The following is a 12,317-nucleotide window of genomic DNA, read 5'->3' as shown; positions in this document are numbered from 1 at the left end:
TGGGAAATAAGCAGGAGGCACAATGAGAAAGCGAACCTTCTCTAGCAAAGAGGACAGCTGGAGACAGAACTTCAAGTCGGAGGGAGACGGAATGCAGTTAAGATAAAGCGAGCAATTCAAAACACTGTGAGAGGAAATATGACCAAAAGCAGGTCAGCACTGGATTATTTCAGGAAATAAATTTTTTTTCAGCCCATCCTCAAAACAGTCAATCATAAGCAGGTTCTTTAGAAGACACAACATTTTTATTTATTTTTATCTACGTTATCTGTAGTCCTCCTTTTTCACAGGGACTTAAGGGGGATTTCACAAAGTGAGTCAGTACTGGTTGTTGTGGGTTTTCCGGGTTGTATGGCCGTGTTCCAGTAGCATTTTCTCCTGATGTTTTGCCTGCATCTGTGGCTGGCTTGTGGAGGATCCTCTGAAGATGCCAGCTACAGATGCAGGCAAAACATCAGGAGAAAATGCTACTGGAACACGGCCATACGGCCCGGAAAACCCACAACAACCTAGTGATTCCAGATGTGAATGCCTTCGACAATACATTGAGTCAGCACAGTCAACAAAATGGGACATTCAATAACCAGGACATATTCACAAGACACATAAACTGGTACAGACACTACATATTAGGATTACACTTGCAACAAGCTGTACGTAGAGGTATGGACCATACTCTCAATCATATATCCAGGTGAGTTTATGAACCATTCTGTGCAATGCTTATTACCTGAAACATTCTACCGACGATAAGCCACATTGTAGAGTCAAGGCATCATGCTATCTCCTCTTAAGCTTCTGACCTGATGCTAATTCACCAAGCCAGGTTCAGGCAACACACTCCTGCCGACACATCCCTAAACCTTGCCTTCCTGTTTCACAATCCCCTTGGAATGTGCTGATGTCTACAATCAGAGCCTAACAATCCAGCTGGAACAAACCAGTGGTCCTTTGGGTCCAGCATCTTGCTCCACACAAGGCCAAGCAGCTGGCCAAGGCCCTCTCCTAGCGCTCGTATTCAGAACTTTTCCACCTCTGAATGTAGAGGGTTTCCTTGAGGCTCTATGGCTACTAGACCCAAACCTCCCTGAATCTGCTTGATTCCCCTTTCCAAGCTATTGAGGCATATGGCCATCACTACTTCCACTGGCAGCTGAGTTCCACAATGCAGTCACCTATTGAGTAAAAGCATTTTATTTTGTCCACCCTGAATATACAGCTCATCAATTGGATGCCATGAGCATTAGTACTTTTGGAGAAGGGCAAACAGTTTTCTCTCGCCACTCTCTCCATCTGATGTAAAACTTCATAAACCTCTGTCATATCCCCCAGATGTCTTTGTTCCAAACGTTAACAATTCAACATTCTATAAGCCCATCTGGGTCACCTGCTTTTGTACTAGAGATACAGTCACCAGAACTGTGTACAGCATTCCAAATAAGGCCATTGATCTATACACGGGGCCTTACAATATGGGTTATTTTCTTCCCCCATCATGGATTTTGCCTTGTGCAATGCTGCTGCTGTACATGGTAGACATTTTCGTGGAGCTATCTACTATGAATCCAAGATCTCTTTCAGTTTCAGCCTCATCAACGTGTATTTATTTAAAGATGGGGGAACATTTCCCCCTCCCATATGCATCACTTTACATTTACTTACAGTAAATTTCCCCGCCCCCAAACCCACCCCATTAAAAATCTATACCTGTGGTGGCGAACCTTTGGCACGCCAGATGTTATGGACCACTGCTGGCAGGGACTGATGGGAATTGTAGTCCATAACATCTGGAGTGCCAAAGGTTTGCCACCACGGAACCTACGTTACTGGATTCAGTACTCCCTTGTTAGCCTATATACATTGCTCTAGTGGTGAAGGCAAGCTGGCCCTGATGGTACAATCACTCTCTGATGTGTCTTTTGATAAATGCAGCAAAACAATCTTTTGACTTTGAATTGTTTAGACTATAAATTGATATGAAACTTATAAGAAGTAGCTTTTTAAGCAAATTTCCTTAGTACAAATTAAATCTGGCTCTACCTGATGTAATTTTTAAAAAAATTAATTCTGACTTCTTCAAAAATTGATTCTTCTGTTTTAAGAATTTCCAGGCATCAACTGCTAATTGAAGGTTTGTTTTCTTTGACAATGTCTCTGCTGATAATTGGACCAACTGTTTACCTGGGTTATTTCCAAATTTAGAAACGGTTTCTCTTTTTAAAAGTCCTCTGGCTGCAACATGTGCATCTAATAATTGGCTCTTATTCCTTAAGGCATCTAATTATTTTAAACCATTTCAAGTTTGGGGACGTGCAGGGGTTTTTTCCCCTTAATTATTACATATCAATAAATGTAACAAATGTGAAATGAAACTGTCATTTATACAAGTTTGGTGAGAAGTCAAGAGACCTTAAATATATGGTTGAAAAGGTGGCCAAATCAGGTCAGGCTTGCTACATCCATCGTAATTAATTTTTAAAAATCTGTTTTTAACCTAGATACTACCTTTGGGATTTTGCAGCAAAACTGTACTTAATTTCCCTTTTAACCTTTTTTTTAATGTGTCTAATCTTAGATAGGCAAAATAGATGCGTGATCTGTGAAAATCATTCGTCTAGTTTTGAAATTCTTATACCTGCTTACTGAACTAGAAGAAACAAATGTATAGCCCAAGCATGTACATGATTTATCTGAATGTGAGAAGAAAGTATATTATTTTTGAAGTGGAAAACAAAATCTGAAAAGATCAGATGAATTATCTATTTTCATTTCATTTTAACCTTTAATGGCATATAAATTATTAGTATGTTTCCATTTAAAAGAGAAAACTTTTAAAACATTTAAATACGGGTGTTTAAAATGCTTTCCAAGAATTTAGCCACTGCCAAGGTGATCGATGGATTACAGTCACTTAGCAGAAAGCGAGTGGTCTGGAACTTGGAGTGCTCAAGTCTTGGAAGCAGCAGAGGGTGAATTAAAATCATGCACAGGTTACTGTGAAGACAGCATTCCAGAAGAATATGAGTTATGGTTTCTATAGATCCACATCCACAAAGGCATAGTCTCTGATGTTTAGGGATCTGGAGGTATCTCCCTGAGGTTTCCGCTGATGGGAATTATTTATTTACTTTATTAGATTTAGGACCCCACCCGTCCCAGCAAAGGCCATCTTTGGAAATATTCCCATTTCTGCTTGGGAAAATACTATGGTGAATTGGTTCCAGTGAGGCATTTAATTGCAAATCTACTAAAAAACTAAAATTCCCAGCAAAAATTATTTTACCTTCTAGTTAGTGACCCAGTCTCTCTACAATTTTTTAAAGATTGTTTTTTGGCTCTTCAGTCTCCCTTCAATAAACATGAATCTTCCTTCTGGATCTTTAATTATTGAACTAATGAACATTGCACCTTTTTACTTAATGCAATCAGCACCCCAAGCATTTAACTGGGTGGCTTAAGCATAATTTGCGCATTGAAAACTGGAGAAATACCTTTTCCTTGTTCAGATTTTATGTCAGTTTCTTGAATAAAAATAACATCTTTAAGTTCTTTCTTAAGAGTAATTCTAATTCTATGTCTTTCATTAGAGCAGCTGAGACCATTCAGGTTTAATGATAAGCATTTATATCAAGTTCACTTAATCTCAATGCTAAAACCAATTAGTAATTAATCTTGATTTCCATCCGCAAGAGACAACTCATATTTAAATGTAACAATCCTGTCCTGTCCTTTACCGCATGACCTGATTCTTGAGTTTTGTTGAGATCTTCTGCCACTACTTCAGTTTCAGAATCCAACACAGATAAAAATTTCTTTGCTTCTTCCACTGTTTTTATCGTAAGTAATCTTCCTTCATATTTTATTAGTCGTTTCAATGGGAGGCCCCACTTATAATGCATACTTAGCAGAATTACAACCCCGTCTTCCACAGGTGGGGACGTGCCACCTACCCCCTTCAAAGAGCTTTCCCGCAATGTAGGAAGCCAAAAGTGTAACAAGAAAAAAAAAATTAGAATCCGCCATAGGGGACAATAGTGATGTGCCACCAAAAACACAGTGTTTTTCCATTGCCTGCTCTGCCAATGCATGGGGGCAGTGCGGGTAGTGAGGGCAGACGACAGTCGACTTCTCCCCCTGGCCCACCCCCAGAAAACCCCTGACACACTGCCACGCAGGTCAGGGAACAAGCAGCAGCTTCAGGGTCGAGCATCGTGGAACCGCGTGGCGCCTGGCCACCTGGAAAAGTAACCCCTTTGCCAGGGCATTTGCCCCTTGGGTCGGCTCCAGGGGGACTTGCCCCCTCCCCCAGATTGAGCTGACCACGTCTTAGTTTAAAACTTCCTTTTTTGGCACATTAGAAATATCAGAAAAAACTGTACCACGCTGCAATGGATTTCTAAATCCAGGCCATTGCAATATGCCTCTGAAATCTGATATCTACCCCTGACTTTAGAAGATGTATGTTCTTTCTTTGATTTTTTTTATTCATACAGAGTTTCAATTTTAATATCTTACTGAAAATCTGATCAGCCTGTGATTAATAAAATAGTCCCTTATAATTATTCCTGTCCACTCCTTTCAAACAATGTTTGAAGTTCGCTGGATCCAACCCTCTGTGCAGAAGAAGAAGAAGAGTTTGGATTTATATCCCCCCTTTCTCTCCTGCAGGAGACTCAAAGGGGCTTACAATCTCCTTGCCCTTCCCCCCCTCACAACAAAAACCCTGTGAGGTAGGTGGGGCTGAGAGAGCTCCGAGAAGCTGTGACTAGCCCAAGGTCACCCAGCTGGCGTGTGTGGGAGTGCACAGGCTAATCTGAATTCCCCAGATAAGCCTCCACAGCTCAGGCGGCAGAGCGGAGAATCAAACCCGGTTCCTCCAGATTAGATACATGAGCTCTTAACCTCCTACGCCACTGCTGCTCCAAACTGCTTCAAATAGGTTTCCTCAATGGCAGAGAAACAAATGTCATCACACTGGACCACTAATTGGAGCTTTGTTGATACTAGTAAATATTAAATGAAAAATCTTTCTTACTTTATTGATGGCCTTCTTATATTTACGAACTGCTATAAGGATATGAGTCAAGCGTAGGATACTGGATATTGCACTTTGCTACAATAGTAATTTCTGTTCAAGATAATTAAGAACCACACCATTAGGTGGCTCAACAAGCTATAAAAAGTCAGCGGAGGAAGGAGAACAACCACAAAGTCTCTTCTTGCTACAATTTCACAAAGATTTGCAACAAAAAGCTACCAGTTCAAAGGAAGCCAGCAAGAGAAACCAATACCCTGGCCCACGAACAACCTTGGCACACGTGTATCTTCACACATACCCGATTTCCTCAGGCATCTACGAAACTTCAAAACAAGCAACGCCTTTTAAAATCTCTAGCTGCAAATTGCTCCGTAATGATGCAAGTGACGGTGTGTACATTGAACACCCACACAATTATTTATTTTCTGATGCAGCACTAGAGGAGTCATCCAACTTTACAAGGTTGGAGGAGGGTGCGAGAGAACTTGGTCAAGTTTCCCTTGAGAAGTGGACGACATAAGGCGTCAGAATTATATCACTGCTATCACTAAAGCACATTTTAAATTAAAATAAAATGGGCTCAAGAAGGGGGGAGGGGGAGACCCCCTCTTCCTCCACCCTCTTCCCTCCAGGAGAGCAGCCCATACTTTTCGGGGTGGGGGGAGGCTCCTGGTGGGGGAAGGTGGGTGAGGATAGGATGGAATGTTGTGAGTCCTGCACACCCTTTGGCTGGGGGTTTGTCGTCGGATGTTCCATCCCTTAGGCCAGACCTGGGCATTATACGGCCCGCGGGCCACATCTGGCCCACCAGATGACCCTGACTGGCCCCTCTGCCGTGCTGGGGAGTAAGGCGTCTTTGAAAGCCCCGCAGAAGCCGGTTGCCTTGGCTGCCGGCTTCTGCAGGGCTTTCAAAAGCGCCTCGCCCCCTGCCTTTTGGCCTGGCCCTCCACAATATTTTCTGTTTCTTATGCGGTCCCATGGAAAAAATAATTGCCCACCCCTGCCTTAGGCTGATTCCACATGGGCCAAAAACAGCGGTGTGAAAACAGTGTAAACCCTATTACACCATTTAAAACCCTCTTACACCATTTTCACACCGTTTTCACACTGCTGTTTTTGGCTCATGCGGAATCAGCCCTAGGAAATCATGTATAAGGATTAGAGTGAGCAACCCAAGAACTTGGATCCGTGTTTCCACACTCACCCCGATAATGCCAAGTACGGTTTCCCATCGCTCTTCAGTGTTTCAAGCCTGGTCAAGAATGCCTTTGGCCAAGATTTTATCTTTCACATTAAACTACCTCAAAGGATTTATTCAAGGAGGGGAAAGCAAAGTAACTGGACACGTTTTGGTTACAACCTTGAAGGTCCTGAGCTGTCCAGGACCCTCATATCGGCAGAACCAAATCACCCCGTACAGCTCTCAGAGGACACTTCGGTCCTCCGATAAAAATCTCTTGATGGTCCCAGCCCCCAGGGACATGTGATTGGCCTCAACAAAAGCCAGGGCCTTTTCTGCTGTAGCTCCAGCCTGGTAAAACTGTCAGCTGACGCCAGGGCCCTGCAGGACCTAAACCCGTGGTGGCGAACCTTTGGCACTCCAGATGTTATGGACTACAATTCCCATCAGCCCCTTCCCTCTCTCTCTCTCTCTCTCTCTCTCTCTCTCTCGCTCTCTCTCTCTCTCTCTCTCTTGGCCATGCTGGAAGGGGCTGATGGGAATTGTAGTCCATAACATCTGGAGTGCCAAAGGTTCGCCACCACTGACCTAAACAGTTGCACAGGGCCTGTAGGACAGAAATGTTCCAGCAGGCCTTTGGTTGAGTCCACTCATACATCCCAATATTATCCACTAGCCCCCCTACAAAAATAAACAACAATAATCCTTCAACATGTCGACACTCTGTGCTGCCCCTCTCTTGACTTCGCCCATGCTTGGTCAGTGCGTCCATGAGTGTTCATGTTTGAGCTGGGCCAGGTAGTTTTTATAGACTTAATTTCGCTTGCCATCTTGAGTTTTTTTAAGGATATGTGCACAGAGTGAATTTCATGTAATAGTAAAATTGTTTTTAAAAATGTTGACTGCACTTTCAGCGTAGCCACAGTCTCTTTTTATGGTGCTGTTGTAAGTGTGAGGAGAAAGTAGCTATGAGGACCCTTTGAAGACCCTATCATTAATAATATAGCACTGTTTGGTAAAACAGCAGTTTTCATTTTTTTTTTTTCAAATCCAGGGCTCACCTCTTAACTGTAACTTTGAACATAACCGGCCACCTTACCACTTGGGCCTCTAGGCCTTATTTATTATCTTCATTTGCACCCTGCCTTCCTAAATTGTGTAAGCATAAAGCGACTTGCATAATTCTATTCACCTCCATTTTATTCTCTCAGCTCTGTGAAGCACGGTAAGCTGAGAGTTTGCAATTGGTCCAGAGCAGTGATTTTCAACCAGGGTTCCGTGGTACATCTGGGTACCGTGGAGCATGTCCCGGGTACTGCGGGTATCAATGCAAACCCCCCCCTCACTTTTTTGTGGTGTCTCGCTGGCTTGTCATTTGTGCAAGGACATGGAGCTGGCTCGGGGCAGGGCCTGCCACAAGGTCAGCAGCCACTTCCTGCACGCCCCCCCCAGTTCTTCCCTTCACCCTGGGAGGGGAAGGTGGGGGGGGGTGCAAGCAGGGGCACTGGGAGGGGAAGGTGGGGGGATGGCAGGGGTACCGTGAGATATGAAGAGTGAGGTCAAGGGTACCGTGACATCGAAAAGGTTGGTAAACACTGGTCCAGAGTCATCCAGGAAGCTTCCGTGAGGAGTGACGCTCTGAATCCGAGTCTCCCAGATTAGTCCAACACTCAGAGCCCTTCGCACCACTTCGGCAGAACCGGTTGTTAAAATGGTGCTTGTAAACAAACAGTTGTTAAATTATTTAAATCCCACCACCGGAACTGGTTGTTAAATTATTTGAATCCCACCACTGATGGGGCCGTATACTAAATTTAATAAATAATAAATAAATAATAACCTCTACACCACACTGGCTCTTTTAATATTATTGGAATATGCCTTGGGCCTAATTTAGGGGCATGGTTATTAATTTCCAATAAGGCTGATGGAAGGTCACTCAAAAATAAATTGAAAAGGGTTGGTGCTAACACACAGCCTTGTCTCACACCTTTAAAAGCAGTAGAAAATAGAATCAGTCATGAGACCTTCACGTGAGCACTTAACTCTGCAGTTTGTGTTGGTATAAAGTTGCCTGATTAGAAAGAAGTTTATTGGTCTATTCCTTGTATAGCCAATTTATTCCAAAGACGCTCTCTAGAGATCAGGCTGAACAAAAGCTGCCTTCAAATCACAATGAAGGCAGCATAGAGCTCTGTTTCCTTTGGACTTTGGAGTATTTATTAACCAAATGCGTAAGAAGCATAGTGCATGGTCTCAACGTGGATTTGCCACACTTCCTATATGCTGATGATACCATCCTTCTATCTCGCTCAAAAGTTGGACTTAATCGACTGCTGAATAGATGATGGGCAGTACCTTGTACAGATAACGGACTAGGTCAATAATAATTATCAAAAAAGACCAAGATTTTGATCTTTGCCAAACAATACAAAAAACATAACTGGGCGATTAATAAAGTGCCAGTGGAGCAGGTTAACCAATACAAATATCTTGGAATTACATTTTCTTATAACCTCTCCTGGTTACTCCCACAAAAAAGCTGCTATTGCAGCTGCTACCATCAGTTATTCTGCCATTGCACGCTTCTTTTATGGAAAGGGCCACTCACCTTTGTCCCAGCAGCACTAAAAATCTTGTAACTCTAAGATAGGAAGCTGCAGTTACTTTTATGGAGTACCTATCTGGTCTCCAAGCAGTTGACTCTTAACTCCTTGAATACCATTGTCCAATCCAAATTTTTCCGTAAAATTATGGGCTCTGCCAAATTGAAATTGCATGCTGGCCCCTGTTTAGAACTGGGCCAAAATTCATTAGTTGATAGGGCTTGGTTGAGAGCTTTTAAATTTTGGCTTCGCCTGCATTTCTCGCATGATGAGCACTCGCTGATTCACCTCCACTTTGTCTGATACTCATAGGCTAATCCATGGTTCTCTGATCGAAAGAAAGGATTGAATCACTTGGTATATCTCTAACTCGCTTTTCCCGCCATCTAGTTCAGAATCCTACAAACTTGTTAAAACAAAAATTGTTGGAAAGCTTAATGGATTTCAATTTATTTAGGGCTGCTATGAAAACTTGTTCACCCTCTTACATCTTTCTTAATACCCCTATATCAAAACAGGATGGCTCCCTATTTGTATTTTTTGACTAATCCAATGCAGAGAAGAGCTCCCTCACACTTGCTCGCTCATCAATGTTTTCCCTCCGCCATTATTAAGTGGTAGATTTAACAACTCTGGAAATGAGCTTAAAGGGTATGCTCTTTGTGGTGAACAACAAATTGAAACATTGGCACATCAACTGCTTTGCTGCCCTAAATCTGCAATAATATCAGATCAAAAATATTCCAACATTCTTTTCTAGGATACCTAGTGAAATGGGAAGAACTCAAGTAGACTTCCTTTTCTTCTGGATTTCAATCCTTGACAATTGAAACTTGTGAATTGGTTGTACAATTTTTTACTGGAGGTGATGCACAATCAATAATTTATATTTTATCTTAAACCTTTGTATTTGTATACCTTTTATCTTAAACCTTTGTATTTGTATACCTTTTATCTCAGGTTTTTTATTGTGTTATGATTATTGTTATGCCAAATAAAGGCTTATTATTATTATTAATATTATTGACTTACACTATTTCAAGAATAAGAATCTCAGAAGTTGATCGGCATTATTTGGAACTCATGTTTGAAGTCTGCAGGTCAGAGCCCAACCGCAGAACATCAAATAGCAAAACGAAGTGTAAACTTAATGCATGAACACAATCATCTTGGAACTCAGCACACCTCTTTCCATCCTGCAAAGCTCATTTGAGAAGTTGTATGGCCACCAAAAAAGTACAAAGAAGTATCGCTTTGGACTATGGCTAAGCTGCACTATTCTCCACAAAACAGCTCATAAGCTTAATTTCTGGGGCCTCTTCCTTTGTGTTTTGTATACAGGGTCTGTATGTAGATATTTATTTATTTATTCATGCTTCAGATTTTTATACCGCCCTATCCCCAGGGGGCTCCAGGCAGTGTACAACGTATAGACATAATACAGTCATAAAATAGCTAAAACCTTTAAAAGCAGGGATAGAAACAATAAAAGACTAAATATAATAAGTATAATAAATATAAGTGGCGTCCGACAACCCCATTTTCAAAATCCTCTGCCAAGGGGGAGGGACGGCAAGTCCCATTAGGTGACAGAAGGCCCAGGTGTAAGGGGCCAAGAAAAAAGGGGGGGCACCATCAGCGGCCGGATCCTCCAAAGGTCCGGTGGAACAGCTCTGTCTTACAGGCCCTGCGGAACTCGCCGAGATCCCACAGGGCCCGGACAGCTGGAGGGAGAGCGTTCCACCAGGCAGGGGCCAGAGCTGTAAAGGCCCTGGCCCGTGTAGAGGCCAGCCACATCATTGGAGGGGCCAGGGACCACTCAGTAAATTGGCTCTCCCAACTGAGCTGGAAGAGGCCTTTACAGGGACATATATGGGGTGACAAAGCGGTCTCTAAAATAATGATGGCTGGTCCCAGGTCAGCTGCAGGTAAAAGGCCTTAAAGGTCAACACCAACACCTTGAAGATGATTTGGAACTCTACTGGAAGCCAATGCAGCTGACGCAGCACATTTAATGCGTATTTTAATGTATTTTAATATTGTAATTTGTATTTAATATTGTATTTAATTTTGTAATTTATAATGCCAATAAAGGCTTCTGTCTGTCTTTTAAAAAAAGTGGGTTTGATCTCTTTCTAGAACAGGGGTCTGCAACCTGCAGATCTCCAGATGTTCATGGGCTGATGGGAATTCTAGCTGTTCTAGAAGCTAAAGTGACTAAATTAAGGCAAGTGAACTTTGGTCACATTATGAACAGAGAAGATTCACTGGAAAGGATAATAATGCTAGGAAAACCTGAAGACAATAAGAAAAGAGGAAGACCAACATGAGATGGACTGACTCATCAGAAAAGCCACAGACCTCAGTCTGAAAGACTTGACCAGGACATTCTGGAAGTCATTAATTCACAGGGTCACCAAAAGTTGGAGGAGACCAGATAGCACTGAAGTACACACGACTCTCAGCTGTGTTAAAAAAGAGAGTACTTCATTATATGTTGCAAAACATACCACACTGTAAAGCTAGCCAAATTGTATCCCCGCCCCCCTCAGCTTCCCAGCTTACATAAACATTAGCATAGTAGTTATTTTCTGCTTCTGCACACTTTAATTCAGTAATGGAAAGGAAGGCAGATCTGCAAACAACAGCATGGTAATTAAGCCTGTTTGGGACTGGGGAATGATGAATGGGGAGACCGCTGTATTCTAGCTGTGGCAGAAAGCCATGGAATGTATTAATGCTATTGAGGGCAAAGCCACGGTTCATGCAAATATAGCCTGCAGGATTGAACGGTGGTGGCAATCGATCACTGGGGCAGGTAAAACGTCTCGTGTCTTCGACGTAATATTCATTGGCTTCCAGTTGCTAAAAACACTTGCCAGAATTGCTCAAGACTGGCCCGGCCTATCAGATTTTGAAACTGGCCTTTTGCATCATGCACAACAAAGGTAAGAAACAGACAGCCCACGGGACAGTTTGAATGAGGAGCTACAGGTCAGTTAAACCAGATGAAACTGGACACCTTAATCGTGGTTTATACAGTGCCCAAACTGACAAACTGCAGTTTGCAACCAGCCAGTAAGATTCAGAAAACTACAGCTGGAAAATATTTCCAGACAGGCGGCTGTGTTAACCTGTAGCAAGGCAAACAAAACAAGGAGTCAGAAGTGAGTTTTGACTCTCAAAACTCTCAGAAGCACCACTGGACTCCTCTTTTATTTTACATGCTGAGAAGCACGTCTGTGCTGACTATGACCAGTGGCGTAGCTACCATGGGATAGGGTGGGGACAAGCACCCCGCGCGGATGCTGTTGGGGTCAAGTGGAGGGCAGAAAATCGCACACACCTGCCCGGTGCGGGAGGCCATGAGGGGAGAATAGAAAACTCAGAGTCTGCCCTGGGTTTCCATTTTCCCTAGCTACGCCCCTGACTATGACACCTGAGTCAACAAGCAAGAGAGGGCCGCTGTGCCGTCTCCCAAAGGATTGGAGTA

The 12,317-nt window shown here is 42.9% G+C and overlaps 1 protein-coding gene across 1 annotated transcript in view; it reads right to left on the bottom strand.

Moving 5' to 3' along the window:
* DLG5 (discs large MAGUK scaffold protein 5) overlaps positions 1–12,317 on the bottom strand; it is a 148,646-nt gene that overhangs the window by 121,470 nt on the left and 14,859 nt on the right. The window lies entirely within an intron of this gene.

Source organism: Sphaerodactylus townsendi, linkage group LG07, assembly GCF_021028975.2.
Source record: "Sphaerodactylus townsendi isolate TG3544 linkage group LG07, MPM_Stown_v2.3, whole genome shotgun sequence".
NCBI classification, from domain to species: domain Eukaryota; kingdom Metazoa; phylum Chordata; class Lepidosauria; order Squamata; family Sphaerodactylidae; genus Sphaerodactylus; species Sphaerodactylus townsendi.
The sequence above is the reverse complement of the archived record's forward strand: the minus strand, read 5'-3'. Positions and strand labels throughout refer to the sequence as shown.